This window comes from Eptatretus burgeri, chromosome 6 (assembly GCF_056783735.1).
Source record: "Eptatretus burgeri isolate ZD-2024b chromosome 6, Ebu_testis_v1, whole genome shotgun sequence".
In the NCBI taxonomy this organism is placed as follows: Eukaryota; Metazoa; Chordata; class Myxini; order Myxiniformes; family Myxinidae; genus Eptatretus; species Eptatretus burgeri.
In genome coordinates, this window is record NC_140966.1 from 66,654,832 (window position 1) to 66,678,482 (window position 23,651).

Genomic DNA, 23,651 nt, shown 5'->3' on the forward strand with positions numbered 1-23,651 from the left:
TCAATTTTTCTTTCCGATCTTGATGAAACTTAGTATGTTGGAAGAGGTCGATGAGTGTTGCACAACGATATAACGTTTGTCCGGGTTCAAGGTCAGGGAAGAGGTCATGAGGTCACGTAAATTATAAAAATCGCCATTTTCAAAACCTATCTAATCTGCCATTCTACAAGATATTCGGCAACTGTTTATTGATTATGATAGTAAAAAATATTATCTTGTATCTAACCGGACAGATTTTTGAATTTCCTTCCCGATTGATTGTCACTGTGCCGGAGTGCCCAACTGTGTCTGCGGACGTCCTCCTGCAGTTGGGTCACTTCTTATTAGGAGGTTGGTGGCAGGATTTGCACTCCGGCCACCGTAAAACCCTTCATTCCGCAAAACGCAAAAACGCAAAAAAATCTGAAAACCCACTCCGTGGGAGTACCTCCTGTGCAGCTTCCCTTCGCAGGGCAGCTCACCGGATGACGGGATTGGGGCAAAGCCTTCGGGACCCCCAATCTTTGAGAGGAGGGAAACCACGGGGTAACATCCCAGGGTCAGATTGCGGGAGAGTGTGTCGGAGTGGTGCTGAGGTGTCGTCCACCAGACGGCGGTCTCCTTGGGTTAACCTGAGGCAGTCCCTTCAGGTGGGTGCCTGGAATGTCCTATCCCTAACAGAGGATGATCACCTGTCTCTGTTATCATCTGAGCTCAAGCGTTTGGACATCGGGATTGCAGCTCTCTCTGAGGTTCGGAGACCGGATTGCGGCGAGATAATGGTGGGTGGTTACACCTACTATTGGTCTGGTCGCTCTGATGGTTACCATACCCAAGGAGTTACTGTAGCTGTGTCCAATAAGCTGACTCCAATGATAATTGAGGTAACACCGGCCAACGAGCGTATTATGAGATTAAGGATTCGTCACTCCTTAGGTGTCATTTCCCTGGTCTCTGTTTATGCTCCGACTGAGGCGAGTGATCTCACCGTGAAGGATGCATTCTACGCCACACTCGAGTCTGTGGTTGATCAGTGCCCCAGACGAGATACACTTCTAGTCTTGGGGGATTTCAATGCATCGACTTGAACTGATAGGGACGGTTATGAGGTGTGTGTTGGTCCCCATGGGTCAGGAACTATGAACCAGAATGGCACGAAGTTCCTTGACTTTGCAAGAAGTCATGGACTTAGGGTGGCTGGTTCATGGTTTCAGCGCCCACAAGCTCATCGCTGGACTTGGTATTCCAACGCTGGCGGTGTGGCAAAGGAGATTGACCATGTCCTCATTGACGGTCGTTGGAGGATGATCCAGAACTGCAGGGTCTCCCGGAGTGCTCAGTTCCTCAATACTGACCACAGGCTTGTTGTAGCAACTCTAAAGCTGCACCTTAAATCCTGGAGAATGGTACCATCCCAGCCGAGGCTGGATGTTGCCAAGCTCAGGGATGAGAGAGTAGCTGAGGAGTTTGCGAACAGGCTGAGTGGACACTTGGGGGGTCTGGGTGCTTTGAGGGGTCCTGAAGAGTTGTGGAGCGCCTTCAAGACCACCGTCCTTGATGTTGCCGGTGGATGCCTTGGAGCTCACTGCAGGGCAAAGAAGAATTTTGTCTCTCAAGGGACACTGGATACCATTGACCAGAGTCGCAGGGCCAGGCTGAATGGCAGATCTGAGCTGTTCAGGGAGCTGAGGCGTAAAACTGTACGTGCACTGAGGGTGGACAAGGAGGCCTATGTGCGAGGAATCTGTGAGGGGGTAGAGCATCACCTGTGGACAGGTGATTCTTGTCCCGCTTACAGGGGAATTCGCGCATTACGTTCATCCAAGCCCATCCCTCGGAGCACTACAGTTCGAGCAGAGAGTGGTAGGCTCTTGACAGAGGAGTCTGAAGTGAAGGCCCGCTGGGCCGGTTACTTTGAGCGGTTGTACCAGGCTGATCCCCCAACTGTCGAGTTGGACGTCAAGGGTGTTGCAATCCCTGTTGCTGACCTTCGAATCAACTGTGGTCCACCTACGCTTGTGGAAACACGGGCTGCGGTGAACCAGTTGAAACGGGGCAAAGCTCCAGGGATCTGTGGCATCCATGCCGAACTTCTCAAGGCTGGTGGAAATGCTGCACTCGTGTCGTTGCATGCAGTTTTGTGCTCTGCCTGGAACACAGGCATCATCCCAACTGACTGGAAGAGGGGCCTTGTTGTCCCTCTCTGGAAAGGGAAGGGTGATCGCCAAGACTGCAACAACTACCGAGGGGTGACGCTGCTCTCAGTCCCGGGCAAGGTCTTTGCTCGGATAATTCTCGAGAGGGTTCGCCACCATCTGCTTGAAGACCAGCGTCCAGAGCAGTCAGGCTTTACACCAAAGAGGTCAACGATTGACCGTATCCTTGCACTTCGTGTCCTCACCGAACGCAGACGAGAGTTTCGGCAGGGGCTGCTTGCAGCCTATGTTGATCTCTGTAAAGCGTTCGATTCAGTGAATCAGGATTCCCTCTGGAGGATTCTTGGTCTTCGTGGGGTGCCACCAAAACTGATCGATCTGATGTCTGAACTCTACTCTGGTACTGAGAGTGCTGTGAAGTGTGGTGGTACCATCTCTGACTTATTTCCAGTTGTTACTGGAGTTCGTCAGGGATGTGTACTTGCCCCCACACTTTTCAGCACTTGTATGGACTGGATTCTAGGGAGGATGTCGGAGAGATCAAGTTGCGGTGCGTCATTTGGGAATGTCAAGATCTCGGACCTTGACTTTGCAGATGATGCAGTCATCTTTGCGGAGACTTTAGACATCCTCTTGGGGGCCCTCGAGGTGCTGAATGAGGAGTCGGAGTCGTTGGGATTACGGGTTTCTTGGGTCAAAACTAAGATCCAGGCTTTCGGTGACATCTTGGATGCTGCTGTCCTGTCTGTGTCTGTTTGTGGTGAGGATGTTGAGGTCGTGGAGAGATTCACTTACCTTGGCAGTGATATTCATGTCTCTGCTGGCTGCGAGTCAGAGGTCAATAGACGTCTGGGTCGGGCCTGGGGAGTCATGGATTCACTGGATCATGGGGTGTGGCGCTGCCGGTACCTGTGCGGGAGGACGAAAGTCCGAGTCTTCAGGTCCTTGGTACTTCCAGTCTTGCTCTATGGGTGCGAGACTTGGACTCTGACCAAGGATCTGAGACGGAGACTTAATTCCTTTGGTACCAGGTCTCTTCGGAGAATCCTTGGCTATCGCTGGTCGGATTTTGTGTCCAACGAGCGGTTGCTGAGAGAGACTCGGATGAGATTTGTTACCTGCATAGTCCGTGAGCGTCAGTTGCGGCTGTATGGACATGTGGCTCGTTTTCCTGACTGATCCTGCTCACCAGATTCTCTCAGCGAGGGAATCTCATGAGTGGAGGAGGCCAGTGGGTCGACCACGTGCCTCATGGTTGCAACAGGTTGACCATCATCTCAAGGAGATGGGGATGGGCCTGGCATCTGCCTGGGGGATGGCCAGACGGAGGCCCCTGGACTACCGGCGGAAAGTGGACGCAGCGACGTGCTGTTCTGGCACATGCTCCCATACCTGACCTGACCTGATTGTCACGTGATCTGGAAGATGGCCAAAAACGCCGATGCGATTCGCAAAGAAGGAAGGAAGGAGAAATTAAATATAAATATAAAACACATTTTTAGCCTTTTATATTTATACATTTTCCGCCGAAGGTGCTAAGTTTCAAAACCCGAAATGTAAACGTCGGCATTTATTTTCAAAATATAATTTTGTGTGCGCGCTCCAAAATGCCGAGTCATCTTTAACCAAACTGCGCAGTTCGAGCTGCAGTAGAACTGCATAGTCGAGCTGCGCAGTAGAACTGCGCAGTCGTCTTCGGTCATAACTGAACATTGAGAACTTGTGGTATTATAGCGATGACCTTCACCCCCACACAGGGGTAATTTTTCTCTTTAATATCACCAGAGATCTTATTTGGCACTTTTAATATCGGTGTGCCATACCTTTATGGAGCATTGGTACTGCTGAAGGAATTTCTTGACAAGTATTATATTGGGTGGTTTGCCATTGCTTTCCAGGCATTGTTTGTCCGTGTTGTATAACTTTAAATGCTCATTGAGCAAGGAAGCAGCACGTGCCATTTTTAAAGTCTTTGGTATGACTCTTATGGGGTTTGAACCACTGACTTCCCAAACTCAGAGCAGACACTCGTCACTACGCCACTGAGTCTGGTTCATTTGTCACTACTGGCATGTTTATGCGGATATATAGATATTGGTAAGGAATCGGAGTTCAGGGCTACCATGTCGGTGGGGAAGGGGGTGTTCCCGGACTTATCTTCCCGATCTCTGGCCCTGAGGCCGTTGACCACAGATAACTCCGCAATCTAACAGGCTGAAGATCTTGCACAGCCCAAGCTGCTAGACTGAGACGACCGGCCTAGCAGGGTTACACCGAGAGGTTTCCACGGTACCTTTCTGTTGGCACAGCAACCAAAAGACCACACCCTTGGCACCGTACTTGGTGGTTATCTGCCAAGCAGAACAGATAGGTGTGGTACCGGCTAATCAAGTAAGCCAATTAGTGGGGGTAGAAAACCTCCCAGGTTAACCAAAACTGTTGACTGTGGTAGACCAATGTAAGAAAAGATGACAAGCAGATGGGAAGAACATGTGCAAAGGGGTTTATTATTTACAAAAGGGGGACATGGAAAAGTATGTGGCACATTAAGACAAGAGGGTTCTATTCACAATTTGTGCAGCAGATTTGCATTTATTCGTGTGGTGTGGCATACGTCAACAGCAGGGAAATTTGTTGGTGTGTAATATATAGAAGAGGTAAAAGAGACAGTGAAAAGTAGACTGGTTCTAAATGATCCCTTGTACTTCTTACTTATGATAACTACATTGGTGCCAAATCAGACTCGCACCCGAGGAAGAGTTGACAAGGGAGAGTGATCAGAAAGTTTTGAGGCTTTGGTGACCTCTTCATTCATCCGGTGTGGACTGCGCAGTTCGAGCTGGCGAGCACTACGCTGGTCCCAATTGCGAGAAAGGTTAAGGAAAGGGGTAAGCAGGATTTGAGGAGTGTCTTCGTGATGCTCGTTATCACCGTGGTTTGGTTAGTTCAGTCTCCTGCCCTGCCAAAGTGCTCGTTCTGCAGCGTGCCGTTCCAGTCCACCAAGCAGCCGAAGAACCAACAACGAGCAACCATGAAGACGACCAACCACCCAGAACTGTGGGTCGCTTCGCCCTTTATACATCTCGGGAGGTCCTTTGTTTGAGTTTGAGTCGGGAGTTTGACGTCCTTTGCAGGTGTGGTGGCTGAGAGAGAGGGTCACAGACCTCTTTTGTCCTGAACGTGGCATGGCTGTTGGTCCAGACTTGCCTCTTCATCATGTTGCATTCATTCTGAGACCGCTATCTGCAAAATGGCCCCAATTGCCCCCGGGATGAGCCACGCACTTCTGCTCCTGAATTAACATGGGGACAGGCATGGTGCTCCTGAATTGCTGCACAAACGCCTGGCAAAGGCGTTGACAACAGGCTGGATGAATAGAGTGGTTGTTCTAGCAGGAGCGCATTATGGAATGGTCAGCGAGTTGTAATCGTGTGTAATGAATGTTCCGTGATGGCGTAGTCAGGCTTGTGCTGCGAGCAAGTGTTAACAATATCTTTGGGCAGGCGAGATGGTGGTTGTTTGCAGAGAGACTTTAGGTGGTTGAGATGGTGTTGGTTGTGGATGTTTCGTGGTTGTCCTTGTGGTGACTCGGTGCTGTCCGGCAATGGTGGGTCTGAAGGGCAAGCAAACATGTAAACTGGAACGTGTAAAAAGGAAATAACTAACTCTGGAACTGCTGTTTGTTGGTTGACATTACTGTGGAGTGACAGTTCACAGAACTGGAACACTATATATATATATTGAGGCTCATAAAAGGGATTATGATGATCACCATGGGAATATTTAGGGTTATCCTTCTTCGGCCTTAATTGTTCCCACTTTGAGTGGTTGGCCAGGGGAAAAGTTTCTTGCCTAAATCTATCTGGCAATGGCTGACCAGGCTTCACATTCGACAGTGGCAGGAATTTGGAATTTGTTCAGGGTGCTGACTATGACTCGCCTATTATTTGTGCAAGACACCAATAGTCTGGCAGCCAAGGGGGTGAACCGTGCACTCGAGGTCCCACAATGTTTTTTTTTTAATTAATTTGGACTCTGGAGACCCTGTACATTGAGAAACTGGCCAAACCTAGCATCTTTGGACATTTTGAATAATTGACTGTTGCCATGCCAACGATATACAATAAATGCATGTCTTAGAAAGTTGATTATCTCTGGACCAACAAATGAACTGAGAGTGATCCAAGTATCCATTCATACATATGTTCTTTGCCATGGTCAGATCAGGTATGGGAGCATGCACCGGATGTGTCGCTGCATCCACATTCCGACGGTACTCCAGGGACCTCCGTCTGGACATCCCCATCTCGCTGAGATGCCGATCGACCACGAGGCACGTGGTCGGCCCATTGGCCTCCTCCACTCATGAGGCTCCCTCGCTGAGAGAATCTGGTGAACAGAATCAGCGTCAGGAAAATGAGCCACATGTTCATACAGCGGTCGCTGATGCTCATGAACTATGCAGGTAACAAGTCTCATTTGAGTCTTTCTCAGCAACCGCTCGTTGGATGCAAAGTCCGACCAGTGCTAGCCAAGGATTCTATGAAGAGAGCTGGTACCGAAGGAGATAGGGTTAGTTCGTTCGTTAGGTCGTAGGTCAGAGTCTAAGTCTCACATCTGTAGAGAAAGAATGGAAGCACCAAGAACATAAAGACTCAGACTTTTGTCCTGCATAAGTACCGACAGTGCCACACCCCATGATCTCGTGAATCCATGGCTCCACAGACCTGACCCAAGCGTGTCTCAACTTTTGGCTCACAACATGCGGAGACATGAATATCACTGCCAAGTTAAGTGAATCTCTCTGTGACCTTAACATCCTTGCCACAAACAGGAACAGACAAGATAGGAGCATCCCAGATGTCAATGAAAGCCTGGATCTTAGTTTTGACCCAGCAAACCCATAATCCCACCGGCTTTGGACATTTTTCTACAGCTCCTCGTACAACACCTGGAGGGCCCCCATAAGGATCCAGCATCTCTGCAAAGACGACTGCATCATCTGCAAAATCAAGGTCAGAGATCGGCATTCCCAAACGATCCACCACAAAAGTGGTGGGGTCAGTCCACACCCCTGACGGACTCCAGCAACAACTAGAAATAAGGCAGAGATGGAACCACCACACCTCACAGCACTCTCAGTACCAAAGTATCGTTCAGAAATCAGTTTGATCAGTTTTTGTGGCAATCCATGAAGACTGAGAACCTCCAGAGGGCAACCCCATTCACTGAATCGAACACTTTGTGGGATCAACATAGGCTGTGAGCAACTCCTGTTGAAACTCTCGCCTGCCCTCTGTGAGGACCCGAAGAGCAAAGATACGGTCTATCGCTGACCTCTTTGGTGTAAAGCCTGACTGCTCTGGGCACTGGTGCTCAAGCAGATGGTGGTGAACCCGATCAAGAATTATCTGAGCAAAGACCTTGCCCACCGCGGAGAGCAGTGTCACCCCTTGGTAGTTGTTGCAGTCCTAGTGATCTATCTTCCTTCCCTTTCCAGAGAGGGACAACAAGGCCCCTCTTCCAATCAGTTGGGATGATACCCGTGTTCCAAACAGAGTACAGAACTGCAAGTAACAACCTGAGTACAGCATTTCCAACAGCCTTGAGAAGTTCAGCATGGTTGCCACAGATCCCAGGAGGTTTACCCCCTCTGGACAGGTTCACCGCAGCCTGCATTTCCACAAAGGAAAGCGGTTCACAATTGATTTGAGGGTCAGCAATCGGAATAGTAACACCCCTGACATCCAACTCAACAGCTGGTGGGTCTCCTGGTTCAGCCAGCTCAAAGTTACCAGCCCAGCTGGCCTTCACTTCAGATATATCTGTCAAGAGCCCAACACCTTCTGCTCCAACTGCAGTACACCGAGGGGCAGGCTTGGAGGAACGTAATGCACAAATTTCTCTGTAAGCAGGACGAGAATCACTTGACCATAGGTGATGCTTTACCTCTTCACAGATTCCTCGCACAATGGCCTCCTTGTCAGCCCTCAGTGAACGTACAGTTTTACTCTTAAGCTCCTTGGACAGCTCACCTCTGCCATGAAGCCTGGTCCTGCATCTCTGGTCAATGTTATCCAGTGTCCCTTGGGAGACAAAGTTCTTCTTTGCCTGACGGTAGGTTCCAAGACAACCACCAACAATATCAAAACACCCAGACCCCCCCCCCACAAATCCCCACTTAGCCTGTTGGCAAACTCCTCAGCTGCCCTTTCATCCCTGAGCTTGCCAACATACAGCTTAGGCTGGGATGGTACCATTCTCTTGGATTTAAGGTGCAACTTAAGAGTTGCTACAACAAGCCGGTGGTCAGTATTGAGGAACTAAGCAATCCGGTCGACCCTGCAGTTCTGGATCATCCTCCAGCGACCATCAACGAACACATGGTTTTCTCCTTTGCCACCACAGCTTTGGAATACAAAGTCCACTGATGAGCCTATCGGTGCTGAAACCATGAACTAGCCAACTTAAGTCCATGACTTCTTGCAACGTCAAGGAATTTAGTGCTTTTATGGGGAGCAACACATGTCTCATAACCGTTCCTATCAGTGGCTGTCGATGCATTGAATTCCTGCATGACTAGAAGAGTATCCCACTTGGGCCACTGATCACCCACAGACTTGAGCATGGCATAGACTGCCTCCTTCACAGTGTGATCACTTGCCTCAGTTGGAGCATATACAGAGTCCAGGGAAATGCCACCCAGTACAAATCCTCAGTCTCGTAATACACTCGTTGACCAGTGTTACCTCAATTACCATGGGAGTCAGCTTATTGAATACAGCTACAGCAAATCCTTGGGCATGGTAACCATCAGAGCGACTAGACCAATAGCAGGTGTAACCACTCACCACTATCCGGTCTCCGAACCTCAGCGAGTGCTGCAAGACTGATGTTCAAACATTGGAGCTCAGATGATAGCAGAGAGAGGTGATCATCCTCTCTTCGAGTTAAGACATTCCAGGCATCCACCCAAAGGGACCACCTCAGGTTTACCGGAAGAGACGCTATCTGGTGGACGACACCGCTGCACCACTTCAACACACACCACCGCAATCTGACCCAAGAAGGCTACCCCTTGCTTTTTCTCTGGTCATCAAAGAATGGTGTCCCGCAGGCTTTAGCCCAACCCCGTCATCCAGTGAGCTGTCCTGCGATGGGCAGTTCCACAGGCGGTACTGCCATGGAGTGGGCTTTTAGTTTTGTTTGCATTTTTGTGTGTTTTGTGGAATGAAGAGTTTTACTGTGGCCAGAGTGCAAATCGTGTCACCAACCTCCTCGAAAATAACCCAAATGCAGGAGGATGTCTGCAGACAGTTGGGAACCAGACATGGATGGCCAGTGGCTCACAGGGAACTCCTCCATCCTTTGACAGTTTTTGTTTTTAATCCTGCTGGGTGTCCATATCATTCAACTTCCTCACCATGAAACCTGGTGGGAGAGATGGTTTAGTCGCCGACAACTCAACCATGAAACGGGCTAGTACAGCTTTACACGGTACCTGTTGGAAGTCACAGATCTTATCTGGCCTGACCTTACAATAGCCATGGTGCCAGGGACTGTCAAATTAACACATAGCCAGGGTGATTTGAAGTCAAGGTCATTGAGTAAAACTCAAGGTCAAGTGAAAAATGCACAGATTTTGCATAAAATGTGCAATCAAAACCTTGTGACAAGTTTAGCAATCAGAGAACTTTTATCTTTGTCTTTGTCATTCCACTTCTTCAGATTTGTCAACAGCAAACACATTTCCTTGACAAAGACAAATATTTCATTTCCATATTAACATTTACGTAACTTCAACAAGACATAGTTTAAGCAACATTCATGGTAAATTTGTACTTACCATAGCTGTACATTTGCAGATTGTACTCATGGGTTCATTTGGATTTTTGTTGCACTCCATGTTTGACATTCTCATGGACATGTTAACGAGGTCAAGGTTATGGGTAAAGTCAAAGTTACTGATTAAGTTCAGTGACTGATGACAAATGAACAGCTGTTTCATCCTGCTAAGTTAGCATCTCTCTTCCAAACATTTACAACAGTCACCACCAGTTTAGGCTAAATTAGTCTCGTTTCCAAATGTCATCACAGTGTGGCAATGGAGACAAAAGCCAGTCAAAGTCAAACAGATTGATCAATGCCATGTAAAACCTTTCCCAACAAAAACTGAACACATCTGACTTTAATGTTCCAATCCTTTACAAAGAGACTGCACAGAGTTGATGAAGCATTGTTTTTTTTTTTTTTGTATACCTTTTCGAGGCTCGTGTGAGAGCTTACATACAACGCACAGCAAGGGGGCATGAGACAAGAGGGGTGGGAATGGGAGGGACAAAACAGTGGGGAACAGACACATTAGGAGATCTGTGGAAGGGAGAGGGATGGGACAGGGAACATGGGGAGTAGAAGATGGACATTACAGGGACTTTCAGGAAGGAAAGCAGGGAATTTGATGGAAGTGGGCTTGGGTGGATTATCGGGTTTAGAGAAGATCGAGAATTTGGATGGGGGATGATAAGAGGTGGTGGTGAACAGCTGTTTTGAAAGCCTGGAGGGAAGAAAGGGAAAGAATAGAGTGGGGGAGTTTATTCCAAAGGCGGGGGAAAAGAGGAATGAAAGAGTGAAGGTGAGCAGTGATTCGTGATTTTGGTAGTTTTACCAGAAGGGGTTGTTGGCGGACCTTGAGCGCCCTGTGGAAATGTGGTGGGGACAAATCGCAGAGAGAGCAGGGGGGGGCGAGGCTGGAGAGGAGACGGTAGAAGACAGAAAGACCACCGACCAACCTGCGGTGATTGAGTGAGAGGCCCAAAGACTCAGCCTCATTGCTGGAGATGCCGATGATCATAAATGCCCTGGTTTATACAGCGTGAAGCCGAGAAAGATGGGAGGCAGGAGCACCAGCCCAGAGGTGAGAGCAGTACTCCATCAGGCTACGGACAAAAGCTTTGTAAGTGGTCAGGAACTCAGGACGGTCGAGGAAGGACTTTGCATGACGGAGGATTCCCAGTCGACGACTGGCTTTGGAGGCGAGGTTTGAAATGTGGCTTTCCCAGGAAAGGTCATGGCAGATTGTGAGACCCAGAAGCTTGAAAGAAAGGACTTCTTCCAGAGGATTGTTGAGAAAGTGGATGGGAGGGGGGGTTTCTAAACGGTCCTTTCGAAGAGACATAGTGAGAGTGTGAGATTTGTCCGGATTGAAAGACATGTTCCACGTGTTGGACCAGTTTGTGATTTTATCCAGATCTGCAGTGAGCGAAGAAGCTGCTGCTTGCCGGTCTGAGGGATGACAGATGGGAAGGCAGAGGGTGGAGTCATCAGCAAAGAGATACAGAGGATTTTCCAGAGAGTCGGAGAGATCATTGAAAACCAGAAAAAGAACAGGGCCCAGAACGCTACCTTGAGGAACTCCAGCCTGGACAGGAAGAGGGGGATGAAAGAACTCCATTTAGGGCCACACGTTGACTGGGACAGGAGAGGAAGTCTGCGAGCCATGAGTGGAGATGGCCTTGGATACCATGGGAAGAGAGTTTGGTGAGTAGGGCAGGGTGCCAGACTGTGTCAAAAGCACGTGATATGTCCAGGGATACGGCTCGGATTTCCTGTCTGGCATTGAGGACCTCCATCCATTGTTGGGAGAGCAGAAGCAGCATATCCAGGGTAGAGTGACCTCGTCTGAAACCAAATTGATTATCGGAAATCAAGCCATTGGAGAAGAGGAAGGATTTCATGTCTGAAGTGATGATGGATTCCATAACCTTGCTGATGATTGGGAGAAGGCTGATTGGTCTGTAGTTGCAGGGCAGTGATGTTTGCAGATTTCCAAGCAGATGGCAGATGACCTTGAGCAAATCAGAGGGTGAATAGAACAGAGAGAGGGTGAGCAAGTGCAGAAGAGCAGGCTTTGAGGACACGTGGGCTGACACCGTCTGGACCGCTTGCAGAATCTGATTCGAGGTTTGACAGCAAGTTCTCCACCTTGTCAGGAGAAAAGGATACAGAGTCCAGGGACAGTTGGGTGCGACTGGGTAAGGTGGGTAGAGAAAGTGATGGGTTTTGGACACAAGATTTAGATGCAAACACCGAGTTTCGGCATTCAGCTTTTTCACGTGCGGTATCAGCAGTGTGGCCATTTGAGGTAAGGGACGGGATGGAGGGGGAACATACACCAGAAACAGATTTGATTAGATGCCACCAGGATTTTGAGGTTTGAGAGTTCAGACTTGAGATTAGAAAGATGTTGTTTTCTGGCTCTCCTGAGGGTAGATACACACTTGTTCCGAGCTTTATGGAAGGAACTGAGATTGCCCTCCGTTGGGTTTGCTTTCCATGAGGCAAAGGCAAGTTGTTTCAGGACAACTGCCTCGCCACAAGCTTCAGAAAACCAAGGGCGGGAGGAAGGGTAGGACAACTGAAGACGAGAGGGGATAAATCTGTGCATGAGGGAGAGCAAGTTTCTTTGAAAGAATTCCCAGGATGAGTTGATGTTGGAGAAAGGTAGCAATAGGAGACCAGTCTATAAGTTTGATGGCTGCTTGGAGACCCTGCCAGTCGGCTTTTTTTTTTTTTTTTTTTTTTTTTTTTTTTGTATACCTTGGTCGAGGCTCGTATGAGAGCTAACACACAACTCACAGCAAGGAGGCATGAGACAAGAGGGGTGGGAGTGGAAGGGACAAAACATTGGGGAACAGACACAGGTGAACTGTGGAAGGGAGAGGGATGGGGATGGGACGGGGAACATGGCGAGGAGAAGATGGACATTACAGGGACTTTCAGGAAGGAAAGCAGGAGAATTGAAGGAAGTGGGCATGGGTGGATTATCGGGGGTAGAAAAGATCGAGGATTTGGATGGGGGAAGATAAGAGGTGGTGGTGAACAGCTGTTTTGAAAGCCTGGAGGGAAGAATGGGAAAGAATAGAGTGAGGAAGTTTATTCCAAAGGCGGGAAAAAAGAGGAATGAAAGAGTGAAGATGAGCAGTGATTCGTGATTTTGGTAGTTTTACCAGAAGGGGTTGTTGGCGGACCTTGAGCGCCCTGTGGAAATGTGGTTGGGACAAATCGCAGAGAGAGCAGGGGGGGCAAGGCTGGAGAGGAGTCGGTAGAAGACAGAAAGACCACCGACCAACCTGCGGTGATTGAGTGAGAGGCCCAAAGACTCAGCTTCATTGCGGGAGATGCCAATGATCTTAAAAGCCCTGGTTTCGACAGCGTGAAGTCGAGAAAGGTGGGAGGCAGGAGCACCAGCCCAGAGGGGAGAGCAGTACTCCATCAGGCTACGGACAAAAGCTTTGTAAGTAGTCAGGAGCTCAAGAGGGCCGAGGAAGGACTTTGCACGACGGAGGATTCCCAGTCGGCGACTGGCTTTTGAGGCAAGGTTGGAAATGTGACTTTCCCAGGAAAGGTCATGGCAGATAGTGAGACCCAGAAGCTTGAAAGAAAAGACTTCTTCCAGAGGATTGTTGAGAAAGTGGATGGGGGGGTTTTTTCTCCTTGAGTGAAATGCCAGACTCGACGGCGGTGAGGTGGTTCTCTGATAATGGCCAGAGAGATGTCCACTTTGACAAGCACGTGGTCAGAAGCACCGATTGGAGCGGAGGAAGAGCAGCAAATATTGTCAGGGAAATTTGTCAAAATCAGATCCAGAAGAGATGGAGTACCATTGTTTGAGATCTTGGTCGGGAAGTTGACCGATTGAGTCAGTCCCAATGAGTCGCAGAAACCTTTTGCTGAGGTGCCATGACAGGTGAGAGAGGTACCCACACCTAGCCAACTGGCATGATGACAATTGAAGTCGCCACATAAGAGGAAGAGAGAGTTTGGATGAGAAGATAGAAGATGGTCCATATTTTCGGATAGTGAGATGTAGATGGAGTCATCACTGTTAGGTGGATGGTACAGTACACCTATATATATATATATATATATATATATATATATATATATATATATATATATATATATATATATATATATATATATATATATATATATATATATATATATATATATATATATATATATATATATATATATATATATATATATATATATATATATATATATATATATATATATATATATATATACACACATGAGGTGGGAGTGGAGGGGAAGCCATAGCCAGAGGTATTCCTGGGGGTGTGGGGGAGTGAGAGCAGTGCATGGATAGTGAGGAATAGAGTCTTTGATGAAGAGAGCAACTCCTCCACCAGGACGAGGCTCAGGTCTGTCATACCAGAGGAGGGAGTAACCAGGGAGAGATACTTGGGAGTCAGACACGTCTTGGGGGAGGAAAGTTTCTGTTGGGCAGATTATGTCTGGTTTGTCAGTGGCAACCTCTATGGAAAGATCTGAAAGGTTTGAGCGAGGGCCCCGGATATTTGAGGTCCACAATGTGAATGAAGATGGAGGGGAGGAGGCTTTGGGTGCAGGGGATGGGGGGGGGGGGGAGTGTAGGACAAGGGATGAGTGGGAGAGGTAAGGAGGGTTGTTGAAGGAGTGTGGGGGATTGCAGAATAGCTAGGGGTGGGGGCTGAATGAGGAGGAGAAAAGGCTCTGTGGTGCTGGTGGAGAGGGGGACAACAGAGGGGGAAGAAGGCAGTTGAGGATTTGAGGAGGTGGAGTAAAGAGATGGAGGTGAGAGTGCAGTGGAAGGAGGAAGCTTTGTGGATGAGATAGGGGGGCAACTTTGAGAAGGATGAGTGAGGGGGATGAAAGGTGGGACAAAGGTGAGGGGGGAATTTTTGAGAGAGGTGAGAGGGAGGCTTGGAGGGAGAAGAGTGGTATGGTTGCTTTGAGAGGGGTGCGTTGGCACTGAATTTGCAAAAAAAAGAATGATTGATGGAAAGCGAACATTCATAGCAAACTGGGGTTTTTTAAAGTTTTAGGTCAGAGATGCGATTTAACACAATTCTTGATGGATGCAATAAAGGCGAATTCAGAGAATGGAGAGAAGAAACGCTGTAACAGTTGGATTTTTTAGGCAAGGAATGAAGGAGAGGTCAAAATGAGAGCAGTCTGTTAAAATAGCAAAAGAGTAGTGCATTATGAAACAGTAAAGAGTACCACATGTGTGAGAGAGGAAGATGAAGCATTATTAGATATCGTTTTTGTTATTATTATGTTATTAATGTTTGAGAGAGTTTTCAACAAATTAGGTCATGGAAGTGTTGTAGAAAAAATCGAGGAAGAAGAAGAGGAGGAGGAAGAAGAAGAGGCGATGAAGCAGAATCAGGAGAAAGGTCGTGTTTTTTTTGTTTTTTTTTTGATTTAAGATAAGAAATAGAGAGATTGGTTGGGAGAAATGGGGGACGTTAGGAAAGTGGGGAAGATAGAAATTGAAGGTAATGGGGAGAAAAAACAAATAAAACTATCCTACACAGAGGGGAACCGCTAGGCCTCAAACCTAGGCCTCAAACACCCGGTAAGACAACATCGACAAAAACTCACAAAATAGCACGATTTTTGAAACAAAACCGAATTAGGAACACATGGTAACATGTAGGTGAGAAAAATAAACAGTTAGAACGGGACAAATAACGACCAGAAACTTAACTTTGAGATCGTCAGCAGAGAGCCCCAAAGGAGACCTCGACGCTCCAAACCCAGAACCGGAAGTTTCTCCCTTTGCTGGGAGTCAACGGATGTCATTGGAGTAAATCATATTTTAAATCGTATGCTTCACACTGGCAGAATATAGTGCATGTCAACTTTGCTGATGTGCATGAACACCTTGATGACTTGCAGTTTTCACAACTGCACTTGGTCAATTTCAAGATTAAATCTGGTGCTGGTGATACTTTGTTTGGAAGCATGACTAGTGGCAGGGTTTTATTCATCTCATCCTTTATCCATCCATACTTCACTGGATCTCGTGAGTGAGGACTGGATTCAGCTGTATTTTTCCAAGTGCAGGCTTGAAAGTGGGCCCTCATAACATTCAACTCAAATGCCTCGGTAGTTGTGGGAAGTGCCATCAACTTTAGAGCTGTGACGATGTTTGTTCTGGCTGCTACGTTTCAAGGTTCGGCAGCATAAAACACTTTCAGCACCTCAGCCTTCCCAATACCCCAGCATTGTGCAACAGTGTCGCATCTCGATTGAGAATGGGCAGCCAGGACATCAATAATGATATCCTTGTGAGTCTCAGCTGATGCTCTGATGTCAATGCTTTTCCTCTCTCTGGAAGATGGTTCCATCGTTGGCGAGCATTGAAGTTGTCTTCTCTTGTAAAAGTGAAGGAGCAACACAAACAAGTCTGTGTCATCTGAAATTATTTTAATATGGGTGTCTGCTCCCCCTCGCCTTGCAATGGACACCAACTGATGAATCATGATTCATTATCACATATCACAAAGGCCTCTTACTGAGTATTCACTTGGTCTTGTTGTTTGATGAGCAAGCCACTGTTGATTTCAGTTGGGACTGGATCATTCCCTGTAACCAGCAACTTATGCTTGAACAGGTTTAGCTCTGCTCTCTGCTCTTGCAAGTACCCAACGATCAGACTGATCATTTGCACATTATTTTGGTCATTCTCAGAACAACATTCTTCGATGGCAATTGCATCGAGAATGAGTTTGTCGCTTGCTTGCCTCGTTATCTCTGGCTGCTCGAGTCGCACCTTTTGATGCTGTTAGTCCTTGTACCGATTAAACACTAAGTACGCATCAGAATCTTTCAACTTTCTGGTGATGTATGAGAGGATATTGTCTCTGAAGTCCCTTACTCTCCCAAATGTTGGCCAATGCACAACCCACAGCATTGCAGATCTATCAACAATCACACTATGTGCTTTGATCAGGAATCTTGTTGGCACCTCATTCTGCAGCTTGTTCTTCATCACTGATTTCCCCCTTTGCTCTCCGCATGTCACCAGAATTTGTGAACGTGGAAGTTGATACTGGTGACAACTCGTGCTTCTGGACATCTGCAATATCCGTCTGCCTTCCGGAATCTTAGAGACCAATTATACATGAATAGATGACATTTGTGGCATCGAGCTTTGCTGAGATGACTTGTTTGTGTTTTTTCATAACAACCATTGTCTTGAGCTCTTTCGACATGGGGTAATGAAAGCCATGTAGTACTTTGGCTGTGAATTTGTTCCGAGCGCATAGTACACATAGGAGTGTGATAAAAAAAATTTTTACTCTGTCTGCCTGCCTGGCAGTCAAACAGAATTTAATATCATTCCAAACAGGAAACTTAATATTTTTAAGGGTACCATAACGGCCACAAACAACAGGTGTGAATAACTAATTAACAGGTGAAATAAGTTGCTGTAAAAGAGAGTGCATCAATGATGGTAAACTTCCGGAATTTTTTTATTTAATACGACCTTTACAATCTTTATTTTATTTCATTTTTTTTTTTAGCCTTGAACATTGTGCAGAGAAGGTGTTCTATGAACTCTAGTTTTACAGGGTTCCCACTTATTTTGAGATGTCTTTTTTTAAGGGCTTTTAGGGGCTAAAATAACCCCTTTTTAAGGACCACATCCTAGAAATTCCAGGGGTAAATTGAGGTGAGTCACCTAGAAATTAACAAAGATAGTAAGTTTACAAAAAAACTATTTTAATAATGAACATACAGAACACAGCAGGAGCTTATTCAGTCGACAATGCACAACGCGCCACACAGCCAATTGGCAAATTCACTTCACAGTTACTGTAGAATCAGCCAGGAGCAGTCACAAGTTTCCAGATGGCAGCACTCTCAATGTTCATGTGTTGTTATGTTAAAATGTTATTGTAGGTGCTGCCACCTGCAAAGTTGCAGCAGCTCCTGACTGCTTCTACACTACAGAACAGTACATTTTGTAAGCTACATGTCATTGTAGTATCCAATTAGGACATAGCAGGCAAGGATTTAGCCTTCTCCTCAATTTCTCTTTCTAGAACTTTGAGTTCCCCCCGTTTTTGCTTGGCAGAGTGCCTGAGAGCATTTGATTTCACCAGAAGACCGTGGCTAGTTTTGCCACCTTTTGCCTCAGCCTCGTCTGCATATTTTTCTGACAATGTGGTCAGACCTTCTATGTCAGTTTCCAACACCTTCTTTCTCTTTTTCAAACCATCTACTTCATCTTCAACCATTTTTCGTTTTCTTTGGATGGCTTCTTGCCCTTTCTTTCTTTTCTCTTCTTCAACATATTGATGGTATTTATGTTGAGAACTGGAGGCTGAGGATCGCAGTTCCTTTGTGATTTCAACTTTGAGCATTCCACCTACCAGTACAAAATAATCATTAATCTGCCTCAGTGCCACAAGCATGCCTTCACCCAGGTTGTCCTTCTCTATCTGTCTGTTGAGGGAAAAACCCCTCTCAACAGATGCCTGACCATGGGAAACTAGCAACACTTTACGAACTACCCCCCACAACTTCTCAAACTTCTTGTTTTTACCCACACATTCATAGAGTAACACATCTACCCTGTCATCTTCAACCTTGAAGTCCTTGAACCTAGACCAGTTCACACCCTGCTACATCCTGCAGTAATTCTTTGTAACTCGCAACCAGCATATCTACATTATCACCATCAACTCTGTTCAGAGTCACCAAATTTTCCAACAGGCATTTGAATTTGGACGTTGAGTGTTCCTGATCAGTCACCATCAACCTGGGACCCAGAGAAGCCATATTTATGGCTAAACTATACTTAAGAGGAGACCTTTCAAAGATTTTGTTGACACATTTCACCACAAATAGCCTACATTCTTCTTTGAACTGAAACACCTGGCGTTCACTGATGGCCTTGGTTCTCAGTAGGGACTTCAGTTCACTTTCAGCCTTGAAACCAACTTCAATCTTTTTGTTTTCTACCCTTTCCTTTTCATGATCCAGCTTTAACAAATCATATGTGCAGTAGAAGCATTTTGTAATGCAACTGGCTTAACACACCTCTCCAACAAATTTCTGACAAGTCTCTCAATATCATGAACAAGAAAGGGACCCATTGGCTTGTCTGTTTGGTACAAGGCTAAAAATGGTTCAACTGCACTGGCTACTGACCTGAAAAAAGACAGTTTTGCGACAGATAGCTTATCATTCATTGCACCATGCAGAGTTTTGTAAGAGTTGCTGGTTGGTTTTGGCTTCTTCTTGCTTTCACATGCCTCAACAAATAACTTCAGGTGAGGCCACAATAGAATAACTCTGCTGCAGACAGGACCATTCTCAACCCACCTGTGCTTACAAAATTTCAATGGGAAGTCTTTATACCCAGTTACATCAGTAAAATTATCGCGCCTGGCAGAGGTATCTTTAAACAGGTTGTATGGACTGGAGAGAGTGTCACCAATATCCCAACCAGTCTCACGAGCACCGGTCTCGAACGTCCCATGAATGACATGGAGGCCACAGCTCCCAATATTCATCAGATCCATATCACACTCATCCTTAATTTCTTTCTCCAATTTGTCATAAAAAGACCAATTCACTGAAGGGCCATTCATAGATACCTGCAAAAAACCACTTATACGTAGATTAGAAGTTGATGCATTGAAGTGTTCCAATAAATCAGTTGCAGCAGCATGACCAATGAATTGTGATGTTAGGTATCTAGTGTGGACTTGGTCATGGTGCCAAAGTCTGACATGAATGTCTAATTGTTTATTTTTAGTCTTTGTGTTCATGCTTTCATCGAACAGCAAAACATATTCACTGTCTTTATTTATGCGACTCTTTAGAAGAGAAGAGAAGTGTGGAGCAAGCCCGAATTGGCAGAGATATCTACATTTTGTTTCACCGCAGGTAAATGTTTCGGCAACAGGATGCCCTTGAAACATCCTTTTAAATAAATCAGAAGTTCCCTCACACAAACTAAAGGAATAATGCGACTCGACATTTCATTGCCCACAACACTTCTGCTATTAGAGTCTGTGTTCCACCACATCCAGGTCTCGAAGAAGCTGGCACTCGAACAGGATGAGGAGCAGGGGCAGTATGTGCTGGATTTGCATCTGAGGTTGTCGTAGCTCCCGTATTAAAATAATCTCCCATTCCACCCAAAGTTGAACCTACAGACCTCATAGCTGAAAAATAGAAAAGTACCAGGTATGTATTTACATTGTAATCAAATACATACCAGATACCATGCATACTGCGAGACAATTTGGTCAATCACTCAATGCCCAAAAGATCGTTGATCATATATCAAAATAGGCAAACAGTTTCACTCACCTTGTAGATGTTTTTTCCTTTTTTACCATGGACGGTGATGGCAGAAACTCCCAAGCGTTTCACAGAGAAAGATTTGCGGCACACACGACAACGAGCAGAAGATCGACATCTAGTGCGAGGAAAATGAAACGCCCTTCACCAAATAACAGGAAAATCTGATTTTTATTGACTTTTGAACATTTTCCTGAAATTTAAGGACATTTAAGAACTTAAATTGTACAACTCAGAAATGGTGGACTTTTATGGGTTTTAAGGACCCGTACGAACCTAGTTTTAAAATGTTGATGTTTCTAAAGATCAGAAATAATTATATTCCTCAGTAAGAATGTCGAGACCTGATTAATTGAGATACGTTTGTTTATATTACTTCAAAACAAAGTTATTTTATGGATGGTGTCCAGGGCTGACAAGGTGGCTGAGAGGTATGCACACTCACCTCTCAGCTGTCTCGCCTGGGTTTGATTCCCGACTCAGCTATAAACTATCAGCCTGGTGTTTCACAGGCAGGGTGATTCATCAATGTGTTTGCCGTCCTTCGGATGAACACTAAACGGGCGTCACGTCTGCCAGCATTCGTTGATGGACATTAAAGATCCTGTGGTGTCCTTCGTGAAGAGTTGGCAAGCTATCACCGGAACCATGGCCAAATGCCTGGCCAGCCGGTTCGTGAAGACTCGATCCAAGTTCCCCTGGCTGACCCCACCAGAAAAGATGGTTTAATCGTGGGCGTTGAAGAAGAAGAATTTTTTATGGATAGTGCACTGAGCTGTTCCTCTTGCTGAAACCGAGCTGCAGGATCACTGATCCCCTCATTTGTTCATCCCTTCCCCCCCCCCCCATCTTTGGAAGCAACTTCCACATCCTCTTCAATCTTATTCTTCTTTCAAGGTCTTCAAGACAGCTGTTCCCCACCTTCTCAAATCATCCCTTTTCCAATACCATGATCTTTTCTATCCTTGTTAACTCCCTACCCCACCCCAATCCCCCCTCCTCCCAAATTTCTAGTTTTCCCTCCTGAGAATTTCCTTCTGTATCCATCTTGTCCACCCCATGTGTCCTTTTAGTCCATTTGCCGTGATTATGTGTTAAATTGTCAACCTTGTTGATGTGGAAAGTGTATGGTTTTATTATTGTTTTGGACTAACATGGGTCCATTAATAAAATTCAAGTTGGTTGCCGGGGTGGCTACCTTGGGGAACTCCTGTAATTTGTATAAATTCAAGATGGCCGCTTCAGGTCAGATGATGGGGCTAAGTTTTTAATCGGTCAACATATAATCCTGTGTAATACCTCTTTTCCATATGATTTTGACATGAGGAATTCAATTTTAGGGTTATTTTTACGTTCAGGAATAAATAGAGGTTCACATGAAATGTCCATGACTATTTTCTGCTGAAAATTATGCAACACCAATGCAAAAGTGAAGTCATGAATGGTTCACAACAGTATGTTGATAATCAGAAAGCATACACATTGTCATGTCATCATATTGGACATCTTAGGAACAGAGGACATAGAGCCTCGTAGACAACGTACGTATTGTTCATTCCCATTCATTGTACTCGTCCCCTTCCGTATCCTCGTCTCTTTCCAGTTCTGCTTTGACACTCCCTTCTTCCACTTCACTTTCCTCCACAGTCTTGTGTGGGTTGAAGCACTTGTCACTGCAACCACAAGTGCAGTGTTGCATGCAGGAGATCTTTGCATGGTGACAACTGCAACTTGCAGTACTGCAGGCCTTCCCCTCTGCTTTGCATCCACACCGCACAACATCCATGACGTCCAAAGGGGCTGGTGGAGTAGCAGAAGTTGCTGGCACTGGGATTCCATCTCTGATGTCCCATCCATATTTTGTAATGTCAAGTTCCGGTGGGGCCTGCTGATCAGCTGATTTTGCAAGTACTGTCTGTAGATGTGCACGCAAAATATGTAGGAAGAGATTGATCTCAGTTGGAGGTAATGCCATGAGCTTGAGGGGCTTGCTCGACTTCCTTGTGTGCATATAGTACCTCATCTCACTCATCGTGGTACCTTCTGGCTGACCATACAGGGCACAGAAGAATGTCCGCCCTGCTTCCATGAGCTGTTCATGGCTTGTGTTCAGCTTGCCAAGTGCGGAGTACAAACCAGGGAAGTTGCCAGCTGTCAGTGTCTTCAGGGCTGACACTTTGCCCTTGCCGTATGGGTATGACGTTGTATCTGAGACAGTGATGTAGTGCATTCCCAAAAGCTGCAGACACTTGAAGCCAATCTGGTCACAGGTGGTGTTGATATCCCAAATTGCTCCATCCCACCTTTCCATCTGCACTGTGGCCTGGATGTTGCGCTGGTAAACCCAGTAAACCATCAATACAAAAACATAAGTGTCATCAGAGAGGATACGTATCACTCTTGCATTACATTCAGCAGCCATGAGCAGGTGTGAGATCATTGTAATGTCTGCTTCATCATGGTTGAACGCACCATGGCTACGGCTCTCCACAGTAACTCCTTCACCAAAGTTATAGGTACTCAAAACCTTGGACAGCTGCAGCTTGTTCTGCTTGTTTTTCAGGATGGCGTCTCGACTAGGCAGGGGTGTTTTTATTGTGAGGTCATAGTTGATGGAACCAATGCCAGCACGCCTCACTCGTTCATGGTCCTTTGCAGAAACATCATAATATTTGTCAAAGACCAAGATCTTCTGACCAGCAATGGTAGACAGCCTTGTCTTGATGGACTCAACTAAGACTGACACAGTTCCCCTGAAAGGCCAGACAATATGATAGAGAAGTTGGCTCGCGTCAACAATGGTAACATCTGGTTGCAGAGGCTGTTGTGCCTGAACACAGAGTTTGTGTACCAGTGGTGCTTTGTTGCCTTTCCTGAAGCACCCATATTCATCAATCAGTGAGGGGGGTACTGCGCAGAGCTCAAACTGGAAGATAGGTCCTAGCTCCATTTGTCTTTGCTGTTCAATAGTCAGCAGCCTGAGGAAGATGGTTTCTAGATCAAAGATCGTCTTGTCCCCAATTTTCACTCCTTTCTGTAAGTGCTCCATTGTCTTGATGGGGCATGAGATGGTTGCATGGAATCCACCTGGAAGGGATGCATGGAACTCTGCAACCATTTTCTGACCTATAACCACGGAATCCTCAACATTCACTTCAGCTTCTTGGGGAGCAATTCGACCATTGGCAATGTTGTATAGATGTGGTGAGTGATTCTCAAGAGGATGAGACACATTCGACAATTCAAGTAAAATCCGGCGCCTATCATCTGCATCAAGTTCTCTCCTCTTCTTCCCCTCCTCCTTGTGATGTGGTCCGATTTTTGTGTCCTTTTCTCTCACTT

General features: G+C 46.3%; 1 protein-coding gene across 14 annotated transcripts in view; it reads left to right on the forward strand.

Annotated features, from left to right (window-relative positions):
• STIL (STIL centriolar assembly protein) overlaps nucleotides 1-23,651 on the forward strand; it is a 256,784-nt gene that overhangs the window by 205,280 nt on the left and 27,853 nt on the right. The gene's annotated exons all lie outside the window — the stretch shown is intronic.